Raw genomic sequence first — 12268 nt, forward strand, 5'->3', positions numbered from 1 at the left:
CGCACGAGAATGGTTTTATGAGCCTGGCCTGTCTGAGTGGTGAGCGTGGACCTTTCGTTTTGTGCAGGCATCTGGCTGTTGTCCAACTTCCTCCTTTTCACAAGGCTCCCCGCAGACAAACGGATACGGCACGGTAGTCGGCACTGGCTGACCTCTTCCTGCAGGGAATGTGTTGCCTTGTTGCTAGGTGGGGGCAGACTAAATACTTCCTTTTCACACACAGACACGTGGAGTTGAGAGGGGCCACTTTTCGGCCACCGTCATGGACATAGCCGATGTCTGACGCTCCCCAGGGAGCATGCCTTTGGCCGTGTCTGGTGGGCACCAAATGTGCCTGTCGCCGACCACAGTTGCTACGCACACAGCCCGCAGCCCACGTGCATTCTCCTGTCTAAGGCTGCACCTCGCTCGGCTTCCTCACACGTGTGGGTCGCCTATGTGGGATTTATGCTCATGTCTTCCTCTAAAGCCCTAAGTCTGAGCTGCGTTGTTGTTGTTGTTGTGGGAGTTCATCTGGGGGGCTTCCCGGAGTTGGTTCTTAGGTGCCGTGGAGGTTCAGTCCCGCTTGGTGTCGTTGTGTGATGGGCTTTCAGGACCTGGGGCAGATCTGGTTCCTGTTGTCCCTGAGAAAGGAGGTATTTGTGGCTTCTGGGAGCATGTGGTGTCATCAGGATGTGGCCATGGTCCCGTGACTCTGCACACGGCATGCTACAGACCCCACTCTCCCTCATACATCTTCCACAAAATGTCCCTGCCCAACGTGGCTCCAACCATCTGCAAACATGAAACCCATTTAGGATTTAGCCCAACAGTTCCTTTAAAGCCCACCGTCCTATCGTCCGGCGTCCCGAGACACATACACCAGCCCTATCCTGTTAGTTCACGGGCATCTCAGCTGTCTGATGTAATCCTGTGCCCACATCCCATTTCCCAGGACATGGCTTGATCTGTGGTGTAGACCAGCTCTGCTTGCCAGAAACACAGACCCAGGCTCTCTTGTGGGATCCGTGATTCCAAATCTGCATCGTCCCTGGGCTCCCTGGGTGCCTCTGCATGTCAGGACCTTGTAGTCTGTTTTTCCAAGGTTGGGGAGCTCTGTGCAGCCTGTTGGTTGGTTGGTAATGTTGGCCTTTCTTATTCTGGGAGGATTCTCAGAATATCCACTCAGAACTCAGACTTCTGGTGAGAGACTAGCTCGAGATGCTCATCCAACCAGTTCGGCTTCTTGGTTGTCCCAGACATGCTGCAATCTCGTGCATTTCGCCGGGGGCAGATGGCACGTGCTGAGGAAGGGGCTGTCGTGTTCTCTGTTAGAACCTGTCTATAGAGCAGGGTGCCTCCCGAGAGTTTCTATTGTGGGGTGAATGGCACCCTTCCTTCTCATCTCAGATGTTCAGAGTTCTGGGAGATGGTGCTTGAGGAGGCTATTTTTCCTGGGAAGGTCATGCCTGGGTTTTCCTGGAAAGGACCCACTGGCTGCACAGCAGGCAGGAACGATGGTGCCGCGTGCACAGTATCGGGGACATCGGCACTGTCCTTTGTGGGCAGCTGGAGATTTCACGGTGATTACATCCCTGCCTAGTGGGTTACGTCCGTAGTAGGCCTCGTGAGTCCATGTCTGCATCAAAGGGATGCCATGCGTGTATGTATAGATCCTCTTTATGTGTATATTCTACCTGCATATAATTGTTTCTGTGTGTTATCTATCATGTATCTATTATTTGTCAATCCATCATCCAGCCACCCCTTCTTCCATCCGTCTACCCGTCTATCCATCTACTCACCCATTCTTCCACCCGCCCACCCACCCTCCTTCTATCCAACATCCCTCCTTCCCTTTCCATCCATTTATCCATCCATCCACCACTATCCTATCCATCCACTATCCATTTATCTATCCATCCACACATCCACCCATCCATCCATCCACCCTCCATCCACACATCCACCCATCCATCCATCCACCCCCCCATCCATACATCCATCCGTCCATCCATCCATCCATCCACACATCCGTCCATCCACACATCCGTCCATCCACACATCCATCCACCCCCCCATCCACACATCCGTCCGTCCATCCATCCACTTTTCCATCCATCCATCCACCCATCCACCCACCCATCCACCCATCCATCCAACCATCCTTCCATCCATCCATCCATCCATCCATCCATCCATCCTGTGCTTTTGTGGTTAAACAGAAGGTGCATTGAGTGACCTTTATTCTACCTCCATGACTTTTAATGGGTTGATATTTTTTTATGGAACAGCTGTCACTGATTGACGTGTTATGGATTTGCAATTTTGACCACTTTCTAAATCCCACTGGAAGGAACCATGTGATTCCAGCTTCCCCGGGTCACAGGAAACATCCAAAGACTGGACCTTTCAAGCTTCCGCCTCAGGAGAGTTGGGTAGATCATCAGCCTGCTCTCAGTGCCTGGTCCCGTGCCTCCTAGGTGGGCGTGGCCCCCAGCCCTTCACACACTTGGCTAGGGAGGTGTAGGACATCAGGGTCAGGTCACCAGACTGCAAAGTTGGCCACCTGAAGGGGACACTGAGGCAGGGCCCCACAGGGGATGAGCAGAGTGGACATTGGCCTGCCTTAGGACCTTCCCAAAGAGGACCCTGCTCCTCGCAGGCTGGGCTGTGAACCTGGAGAGGGATTCTTTAGTGGAGCACATGTGGAGAGGTCCAGGCAGGGCAAAGACACCTCAGTGGGATCATCCAAACCAGCAACAGGCTGCCTGGTGGGTGTCCAGCATGAAGGACACCCCTTTGGAGGGCCTGGCGAGGGGCTGGGCAGCAGGCTGGCTGAGCCCTTCCCTGGTCTTGTCTCTTCCTGGGCACCCCGGTCGGGAGTTTGGATGCATTAAACCTGGATACGTGGAAGGACAGGAGATACACATACATAATTGGGGGTCAAGGAAGGGAGAGCGGGGAGTGATGTTCACAGAGAGAGGAGGTGTGCAGAGACGCTCAAGCTCTGTCTCTCCATTGTGAGCTCAGAGCGAACAGAAGTGACAAACCAAGGGGTGGGTTTTCACCAGGCAGTGCGTCAGCTGGCATCAGGATCTCACACTTCCAGCCTTCAGGGCCTTGAGAAATAAATGTGTGTTCCTTTTACTCCTCCTTTCTAGGGTGTTTGTTATTCAGGGTGTGTGAATCGGGGTTGTGCAGAGAAACAGAACCAATAGCTCGTATGGCACATTCTTCCCCTCCATGTTCTTTGAGGCTTTTCAGACCATCAACTGATTAGATGAGGCCCACCCACAGTGCAGAGGGCCCTCGGCTTTACTCAGTGCACCAGATCTGATGCTAATCTCTTCCAAAACACCCTTGCAGAGAGACACACCCAGGGGGAATGCATAATCAGCTCTCTGGGCTTCCCTCAACCCACGTGTGATGAACCCTTACTTGAGATGGTTCCCTCGAGTTCCTGAGTGGGTGCAGCTAGGCTGGGTCCCAACCATCATGTCTGCCACCCATGCTCCCCAGGAACCACATTGCTTTCCAACATGCTCACAGGTTGCCTTCCGTGCAGAGTAGGGGTGGAGCTCATACCCACTCGCCCCACTTTCCTCCTTGGAAATACCAACATCACACCCAGAAAATACCCTCTGGGTTTCCCACACGGGGCATGTTTTCTTCTTCCCATTTATCCTCACACCACAGGGGCTCCTCCCCAGACAGCTATGTTGTTGGGTGTTCACCCTTCCTCAACATCATGATTTGTTTGTTTGTTTGTTTAATTAATTTTATTTTTTAAGAGTGATTTTAGGCGCACCCTACAATAAAAATATATCCAGAATGCAATTAGATACGTCCAGTAGCAACACTGAGGGGAACATGCAGAAATCCCCCATGTACCCCCATGACCACACAGAGGCACAGCCTCCCCAGCATCCGTACCTGCCCCACAAAGCACATTCCCTACAGTCGGCAAACGCCCATGGCCATGTCATTAGCACCGCTGACATGCTTTACGTTACAGCTTCTTCTTGGGGTTGTGCGTACCGTGGGTTTGCAGACCTGTGCGATGACACGTGTGTATCATCATAGCGTCACGCAGACGACTGGTACCTCCCTAAACATCCTCAGGGCTGCATCTTCTCATCCGTCCCTCCTACATCCCCTGCCGACCAGAAATCTTTGTTCTGTCTCTGCCATTTTGCCTTTTCGGGAACATCCTAGAGCCAGAATCATGCAGGAGGGAGCCTGCAGACCTACTCCCTTCCCTTCTCAGGATTCATGTAAGGTGACTTGGTGGCTTCTCATGGCTTGATAGCTTGTTGCTGTGAATTATATTCCCTTTCCCTGAGTGGAGCACAGGTAATGCAGGCTGCTTCCCTGGGGCAAGACTGGGCATTTGGAGGAAGGGCAGAGCTTGATGTGGCTGTAGCATGAGTTCGTCGCTGCACAGTGGGTGTGGAACTGGCCAAGAGCCTGGGTCTGGGGAGGGCTGGTTCATTAGGGAGGTAATTCCAGCCCTGGTCCTTGCCCCATCTCCTGATTTCAGACCACTTCTGGGATGCCGCAGGGGCGGTGAGCTTGTTCTCTGTGCTGCATGGTCACGGTGAGCCTCCCATGTGTGTTGAACTTGGTGATGGTCATGGGTCCTTATGGCTGTGGCTCTGAGACGGAAGTCTCAGAACCCCACACAGCAAGCTTGGGCAAGGCAAGAGAGCCCAGTGGCCGGCTCCAGCTCTCCATCTGCTACTGCCATTGAAGGCAGCAGGACATCTTCACCTGATGTCGAGACATGCTGGCACGTGCTGAACACCTGGTCCTCCGCTCACAAGGACGAGCCACTGTCCACACCCGTGGCACCATCTTGGTGCCCCATTCATGCTTCTCTGGCTCAGCTGGCCATCCCCCGCCTGAGTCCCTGCCCGCTGAGACCCGCAGCTTTGCTCCACCAGCGCATTCAACAAGGAGGGCCTGCCTTTCCAGGGAGCCTGCTGTGGGTAGGGCGTCTGGGTCTTGGCTTCCATCCAGCGCTGCTTTGGAGACTACCACGCTGGTCCTTCTGTTGTCCTTGCTCGAGGCAGTGGCTTTGCGCATGAGGGAGCTCACTCCCTTAGGGAGGTTCAGGCATCTGGTTGATGGCTGTCACTCAACACCTTTGTTGCATGGAAAGGCTGTGTATTGTGACGGTTAATTTTATGTCATCTTGGCTGGGCCACGCGGGCCCACATGTGGTCAAACACTAGTTTAGGTGTTGCTAGGGTGGTCTGGTTAGATGAGGTTAACATTGCAATCAGTAGCCTTTGAGTAAAGCAGAGGACTCTCTCTAGGGTCATGGTGGGCCTCGTCCAATCAGTGGAAGGCTTTGTGAGCACACAGACTGACCGTCCCTTTGCTGGTAGATGTGATTTTGCTGTTGTTGTTGTTGACTTTGTCAATGACACTTTGATTTATTGCTCTACAACATGAATGTCTTTCAGACATAATCCTGCATTATGTACTCGTTGGAATCTTATCTTTTTCCTTTGGATTGGTGGGCCTTGTCTGATCAGTTGAAGGCTTTGTGAGAAAACAGACTGACCTTCCTGGACAAAGAGAAAATTCTGTCTCCAGGAGGACTTTGGACTCTGGCTGCCACTTTAGCTCGTCCCTGACTCTCAGCCTCCTGGCCAGTCCTGTGGAATAGAGACACAGTTACGTGAACCAGTTCCTTAAATTAAATCTCTGTCTCTCTGCTTAGTCTTTCGGTGTGCTTTTTGGGAGAACCCTGAATAATATGTCCTTTATGTGTAAGGGAGATGGGGCTGGACCCCTTCCAATCTGGAGAGTGCATGTTTACAAGTGTTTTACTGCATCGTATGCTAGGACTCCATTGCCAAGCATCTCCACTTTGTGCAAAACATGTGTCACCTTTGGTCACCATGCCCACGTTGATGCCTTTGAATTCTGCAGATGAATCTCTTTCGTGCAGGTGGGCCTTGTCCAATCAGTTGAAGACTTTTTGAGAGAACAGTCTGACCTCCCTTTTGCTGGTGGATGTGATTTTTTTTATGTTGCTATCATGCTTTGATTTATTGCTCTATGACATGAATGCCTTTCAAACACAATCCTGCATTACGTACTAGTTGGAATCTTATCTTTTTCCCTTGGATTGGTGGGCCTTGTCTGATCAGTTGAAGGGTTTGTGAGAAAACAGACTGACCTTCCCGGACAAAGAGGAAATTCTGTCTCCAGGAGGCCTTTGGACTCTGGTTGCCACTTTAGCTTGTCCCTGGGTCTCAGCTTCCTGCCCGACCCTGCACTGTAGAGACTCAAATATACACGGTTACATGAACCAATCCCATAAATTAAATCTCTGTCTCTCCGCTTAGTCTTCTTGTGTGTTTCTTGGCAGACCCTTGACTAATGCATCCTTTATGTGTAAGGGACATGGAGAGCGCATGTCTACAAGTCTTTTACTGCATCGTTTGCTAGGACGCCATCGCCAAGCATCTCCACCCTGTGCAAAACGCATGTCACCTTTGGTCACCATGCCTATGTCAGTACCTTAACTTTGAATTCTGCAGATGACTTTCTTTAGTGCAGGTGGGCCTTGTCCGATCAGTCAAAGACTTTGTGAGAAAACAGTCTGACCTCTCCTTTGCTGGTGGATATGATTTTTTTTTTTTTTTTTTTTTGGATCTTGCCATGATGTTTTCATTTATCACTCTGTAACGTGAATGCCTTTCAAACACAATTCTGCATTACCTCGTAATATGTCTCTTATCTTTTTCCTTTGGATTATCTTTTTCCTTTGGATCCTTTCTCTGAGTTTTATTGGAATCGAAGGATTTGTACATGGAAAATACTTGGCTTTGTTTGGATGGTCCCTTTCTTGACTGTGATGTTATAAACACCTTCTTTTTCTTAATTTTGTTTTTTTAAAGATTTATTTATTTATTTGAGGGAGAAAGAGCTGTGGGGAGGGGCAGACAGAGAAAGAGAATCTCAACCAGATTCTCTGCTGAGCCCAGAGCCTGAGATCATGACCTGAGCCGAAATCAAGAGTCGGGCATGCCCCAAACACTGTTTCTCCTATAAGCCTGATTGACCTGGCCTCAAGCTGATTCCCTTTCTCGTAACGCATATGAACCTGTTATTGGATTTTCTCCCCCAGTTTTATGGAGGTCAGTTGGCAACACATCACATACGTCTAATGGTTAGAGAATTTCAGAGAGCTCATGGGCACGTTCTCAACATGGTGGTTGTCTTATTTTCCTATACTGAGTATTTCATAGAAATGGAATCATGTCCTCTGTGGTCTTCTTGGGAGTGTGGCTTCTGTCCCTGAGCATTGCGCCCTCATGGTCCCTCCACGAGGCAGCAGGAGTCAGACTGCTGATCCTTTTCACGGCTGAGTTCTAGTCCATCCATGGATGGACCCTGTGCATTGGTGGGCACTTGGACTGCTCACATCTCCCTGGCTACCGTGAGTAACGCTGCTCTAGGCCTTCCCATGTGCATATGCTTGTGGACACCTGCTTCCCTGCCTCCTGGATAGATGGAGAGTGAGGAGTGGGATTGCCGGGCTGTGTGGTTTCCCCACTACTTTTCCACAGTGCCCACGGCATTTTCCCTGTCCACCCGCCATGCAGGACGGACACAGTTTCCCTCCCGGCTCTTCAACGTTTGTTCAGCAGTGTTTTCACTGCCCCTGAAGAAAGACCCATGCGAGGGGACCTAAAGTGATATCTCACTGTGGTTTTGGTTTGCGTTTCCTTAAAGGAGGACAGAATGCCCGTGAGACCCTCCCAGTCCATGAGTCATTTCCAACATAATGGGACAGAAGCCATGGGACAAAGACTCTTTGTTTTTAAATTGTGTTTTGAAGAGCAGAATGTGTTATTTGAACTGAGCTTATTAGACTTTTTACAGATCCCGTAATTCCTGTGCAGTTGCCAGAAAGGATATGGAGAAACCTTGTGTTCCCTTTCCCCGGTTTCCCTCCGGGGATAAAACTTACGAAGCTGTAAAGTACGTGATCCCAGCCCTCGTGACTGCAGGAATACCATCATTGCTGTTTTATCCATATTTCCTCATTTTCCTGGGCAGCCACCTGTGTGGTGGTGGGGTGACCCATCTGGGATGTCCTTGCAACATGAAGGATGGTGCATCCCTCCAGTCATGGGGGGGGGGGGTGACCATCCTTTCTGTGTCAAGACACAGGTATGTTCCCTGCCCCCAGATTCCCAAATGTTCCCCTCTTATAGCTTTGCTACCTCCTTCCCATGTCTATGCACGCTGCACCCGCGGCCAGCCACTCGTCCGTTCTCCGTTTCCACAATGCCATCATTTCAAGAATGTCACATAGATGGAGTCACACACAATGCAACCTTTTAAAATTGCCTTTTTTTTTCTTTTTACCCCCCCCCACCCCCCAAACTCAGTATAATTCCACCGGAGGGTCCTCCCAGCTGTGTCTGGAACAATAAGCTTTTCTTTCGCAAGAACACCTGTAAAGACTCTTTGCATAAAATGACATTCACACCGAAGATCTTTGTCTTATCAGCAGGGCAGGGAGGGTATCTTTTTATGTTTGAGCCTCTTTGCGAACCCGTGGGAGTGCGTCTGTGGGAGCAGCTCTCAGCATTAGAGCTGCTGGGTCAGAGAGAACAGGCACGCACGCCTGCTTTGCACAGCCCTCGGCACCTCATCTGCTAAAAGGACAGAGTCTTGGTGCCCTGTGACTCGTTCTGGTGCGAGCGTGAAGTTTTGGGACCCACTGTTGTGATGGCTGATCACGAGTCAGCTGTCTTCCTTTCGTCGTGTGTGCTTAGAGGAGTGTGTTGCAACGCTGTTTTACACGGGCGTGTTTTATGCACTATCCATGAGTCCCTTGTACGTTTTCTTTGGGTCTTCGGAAGAGGAGAGAAGATGTGCATATCCTTGTACGAGACCCCTTTACGAGCAAGGTCGCTGCCCTTTTTCTACGGTCCGCATCTGTTGTTTGCCTTTACATGTTACCTGATGGACTTTCAACTCCTTAGGGTGAAACCCTTTCTTGACGTGCTCCGCCTTATCCGCACGGATTCTGCGCAGTCCTTAGAAAAGACACGGTCGCGGAGGGATCCAACCACCTCCGCCTCCCCTTCTGTGTTTACGATCGGATTTTTAAATATTTGAAATGTTGAAATATTTAAATCACTCACAATATTTTAAACAGTTCAAGTATCTGACTATGTAAATTAAACAATATTTTAAACATGGCAAGTATCCGAATCTGTAAATTATTTCAGCCGTATTTTAAATCTTTCAAGTGTCTGAATATGTAAATTATTTTTTAAAAATATTTCAAGGGGCCCAAGTATTTGAATCTGCAAGTTATTTAAAGAATATGGTAAATCTTCCAAATATGTCAAAATTTAAATTATTTAAATAGGATCATTTAAATAAACAGTAAGTACATAAACAAAAAATAATCCCAAGAGTTAAATAATTTTAAATCCTTTAAATCCTTCGAGTATTCGAATATTTCAATTATTTGAATAGTTGAATCTGTAAATGATTCCAAGATTTTGATATTTTGGGTATTTGCATATGTGGATTATTGTATCAGTATTTTTAAATATCTCCAATCTTTAGCTGTGGGAGGCAGGTCTTATTTCCTATGCTGTGGTCAGTGAGATGCAGACACAGAGGTCTGACATACAATTGCTTCCCTACGAGCTGGCCCTGGCGGAAGCATGAGGTCAACCCGCCACATTTCAGTTCTTAAAAAAGAATAATGAGCCACGAGGGCTCTAAACATAGTCCGGGCTCAGGATGGGAGCTCCTTCTCCGCTCGGCCTGCAAACATCACTCCTTTGCCAAGCAGACGGGCTTGGGAGGTGCGCGTTGCTTTTCTTGTCATCTGAGTCGTGGGCTTGCCCCCCAAGCACATCAGCTGGGCGGTTCGGGGAGGAAGGCGTGAGCCGTGACCCTGGGCGGCCTCCCCGTACGTCCGCAGTAGCTGCTGTCCCTGTACAGACCGATCAGCTCACAGCTGCCACCTTCCCAGCGCTCCTCCCGATGCCTGTTGGAGGTGAGCTGGCCCGTGGGACTTGGCGATGGTGGGTGCTGGTGTGCAGGACACAGAATGGCATGTGAGGGGATGGACAGGGATCCCCTGTGTCTCATTGCAACCGGGTTTTAGGGGGAAGCATTGAAGGCATCTGGGCTGGAGCTGACTCACCTCTGGGTGATAAAGGAGCAGGGAGAGGGACTGGCTTGCCGGTGCTCCTTGGGAGCCTCGCTAGCCAGGCTGGGGTGGCCTTGCACAGATGTGTGCATGCATGTGCACCAATCTCTAGGGTGCAAAAAAAGGTATGTTGAAGTCTTAGCCCCTGGTACCTGTGAAGGGGATCTTATTTGGAAATGGGGTCTCTGCAGGTGGTCAAGTTAAGATGAGGGCAGTAGTGAGGGCCCTGATCCCATAGGACTGGGGTCCTTATAAGAAGAGGGGATGTGGACACAGACACGCACAGAGGGACAACCATGTGCGGACACAGGGAGAACACAGGGTCTACATGCCAAGGAAAGGCCTCAGGGGAAACCAGCATTGGCCTATCTATCCATCCATTCATCCATCCATTCACCTACGTCTCCATCCATCATCATCCATTTTAACGATCATCCCTCTCTTTATATATCTATAAACATATATATATGATATATCATCTCCCTCTCTATGTGTATATGTTTACACACACACACACACACACACACACACAAATAATTTAATTTTAATCATTTTAAGGAATTGGCTCATACAACTGTGGAGACTTGTTAAACCCAAATGCTGCAGGGTAGAAACGCAGGGCATGTTAACAGTTTGAATCTGTCTGCTGGGAAATGGACTCTGGCTGGGGCGGGGGGTGGGAGTGGGGACCTGTAATCTGTCTTTCTGCAATGAACACCATCAACTGATTAGACGAGGCCCACCCACATTCGGCAGGGAAATCTTTACAGTGTGGGGATTTCAGTTAATCGCAGAGCCCAGAAGTTGCACCAGCAAGACCTGTTTCAATCAGAAGCACATGGCTGTCACATCCCTACCGAAGTAGATGGAGCTCCCATTCTCATGCCCTCTGCTGGGATCCAGCTGGGCACGGGGAGTCCCTATGCACTTGGGGTGTCCGTCACCCACGCCCCATGTCTCTGCAAGCCCAGACACCTGTATTTGTTTAGTATCAGCGAGTGCGCTGTGCAACTCCAAGCCAATACCAACTCTGCGGGGACAGAAGGATCTCAAGTGTGACCAGGAGAGGGGGAATCTTAAGCCACACACATCGGGATGGCTAAGACCTCCCAGCACGGATGATGGAAGGGAATTTCGGGGGGGGGTGATACCTGTGTTGGAGCCCAGTGACAGAAAACAGTGTGTATTTAAGCCAATAGGAGGCCCATGTTGGGGGGAAGCACTGGGTCAGCTGCTGAGAGCCATCTCTGCTATTATTTCCCTTTTCTCCTTGGCTGCTAGGAAGCTCAGAGCTGAATTTGCCCTCAGATCTCCAAGGCAGGGGTCTTATGACCAGGAGAGCTGCATATGATTTTTAATCTTCTTGGCTGGTTCAAATCTATCTCAGGGACTGACTTTTAGGATTTGATCAATCCTTTATTCACGTGCATTGTTTAACCAACTTTTGTACATTGTACTTTGGCACATTCAACATTTAACCCCCCCCCAATTTTTTTTTTTTTTTATTTCAAATTGTTTCTTTTTATTTGGATGAATCCTGGGACGCCTAATGGCTGGGGAACGCATGTGTTTAAAATTTGAAGTCAGGAAAATACAAGTGTTCTTTTTCCAAAGGGCAAGTAACACGCGGTAGGGGAAGGCTTAGTAACAGCTGTCTTGCAAAATTAAGTTTTCCACTGTAAGTTTTTATATCCGGAAACAATACCCATGACCTCGAGCGGTTGGTGCCATTTATCACACTTTTGGTGATCCTTGTGTCTCATAAATCACAGTTGTTGGCGAAGTGTGTGTGCATCTCTTTATTTATAGATCGGCATGGAAACGGCTGTGCGGGTTTTTGCTGTGAACGAGTCTCCTCCTGTCTTCACCAGCCAGGGCATATATTTCTGGGGTACAGCCAATAATTACTGGCTTTGGAGCACCCTGTCCTTGCCACTGCCTGTCTTTGGTGTGATTTGGTTCCGTAGGCCTCCTTGTTCCATTTTGAGAACATGTGCCACGTGCCGAGTCCTGATGGGGGCGTTATGGTTCCAGGTCCACGTCTTCCTGTTGTTACTTTGGGGCCATTTCACAGAATAAGCT

General features: G+C 49.6%; 1 protein-coding gene across 3 annotated transcripts in view; it reads left to right on the top strand.

The window, feature by feature from the left end:
• The window catches only part of LOC309856954 (polyprenol dehydrogenase-like), a 140486-nt gene that overhangs the window by 9402 nt on the left and 118816 nt on the right, over nucleotides 1–12268 (top strand). The gene's annotated exons all lie outside the window — the stretch shown is intronic.

This window comes from Mustela nivalis (assembly GCF_964662115.1).
Source record: "Mustela nivalis genome assembly, chromosome: Y".
NCBI classification, from domain to species: domain Eukaryota; kingdom Metazoa; phylum Chordata; class Mammalia; order Carnivora; family Mustelidae; genus Mustela; species Mustela nivalis.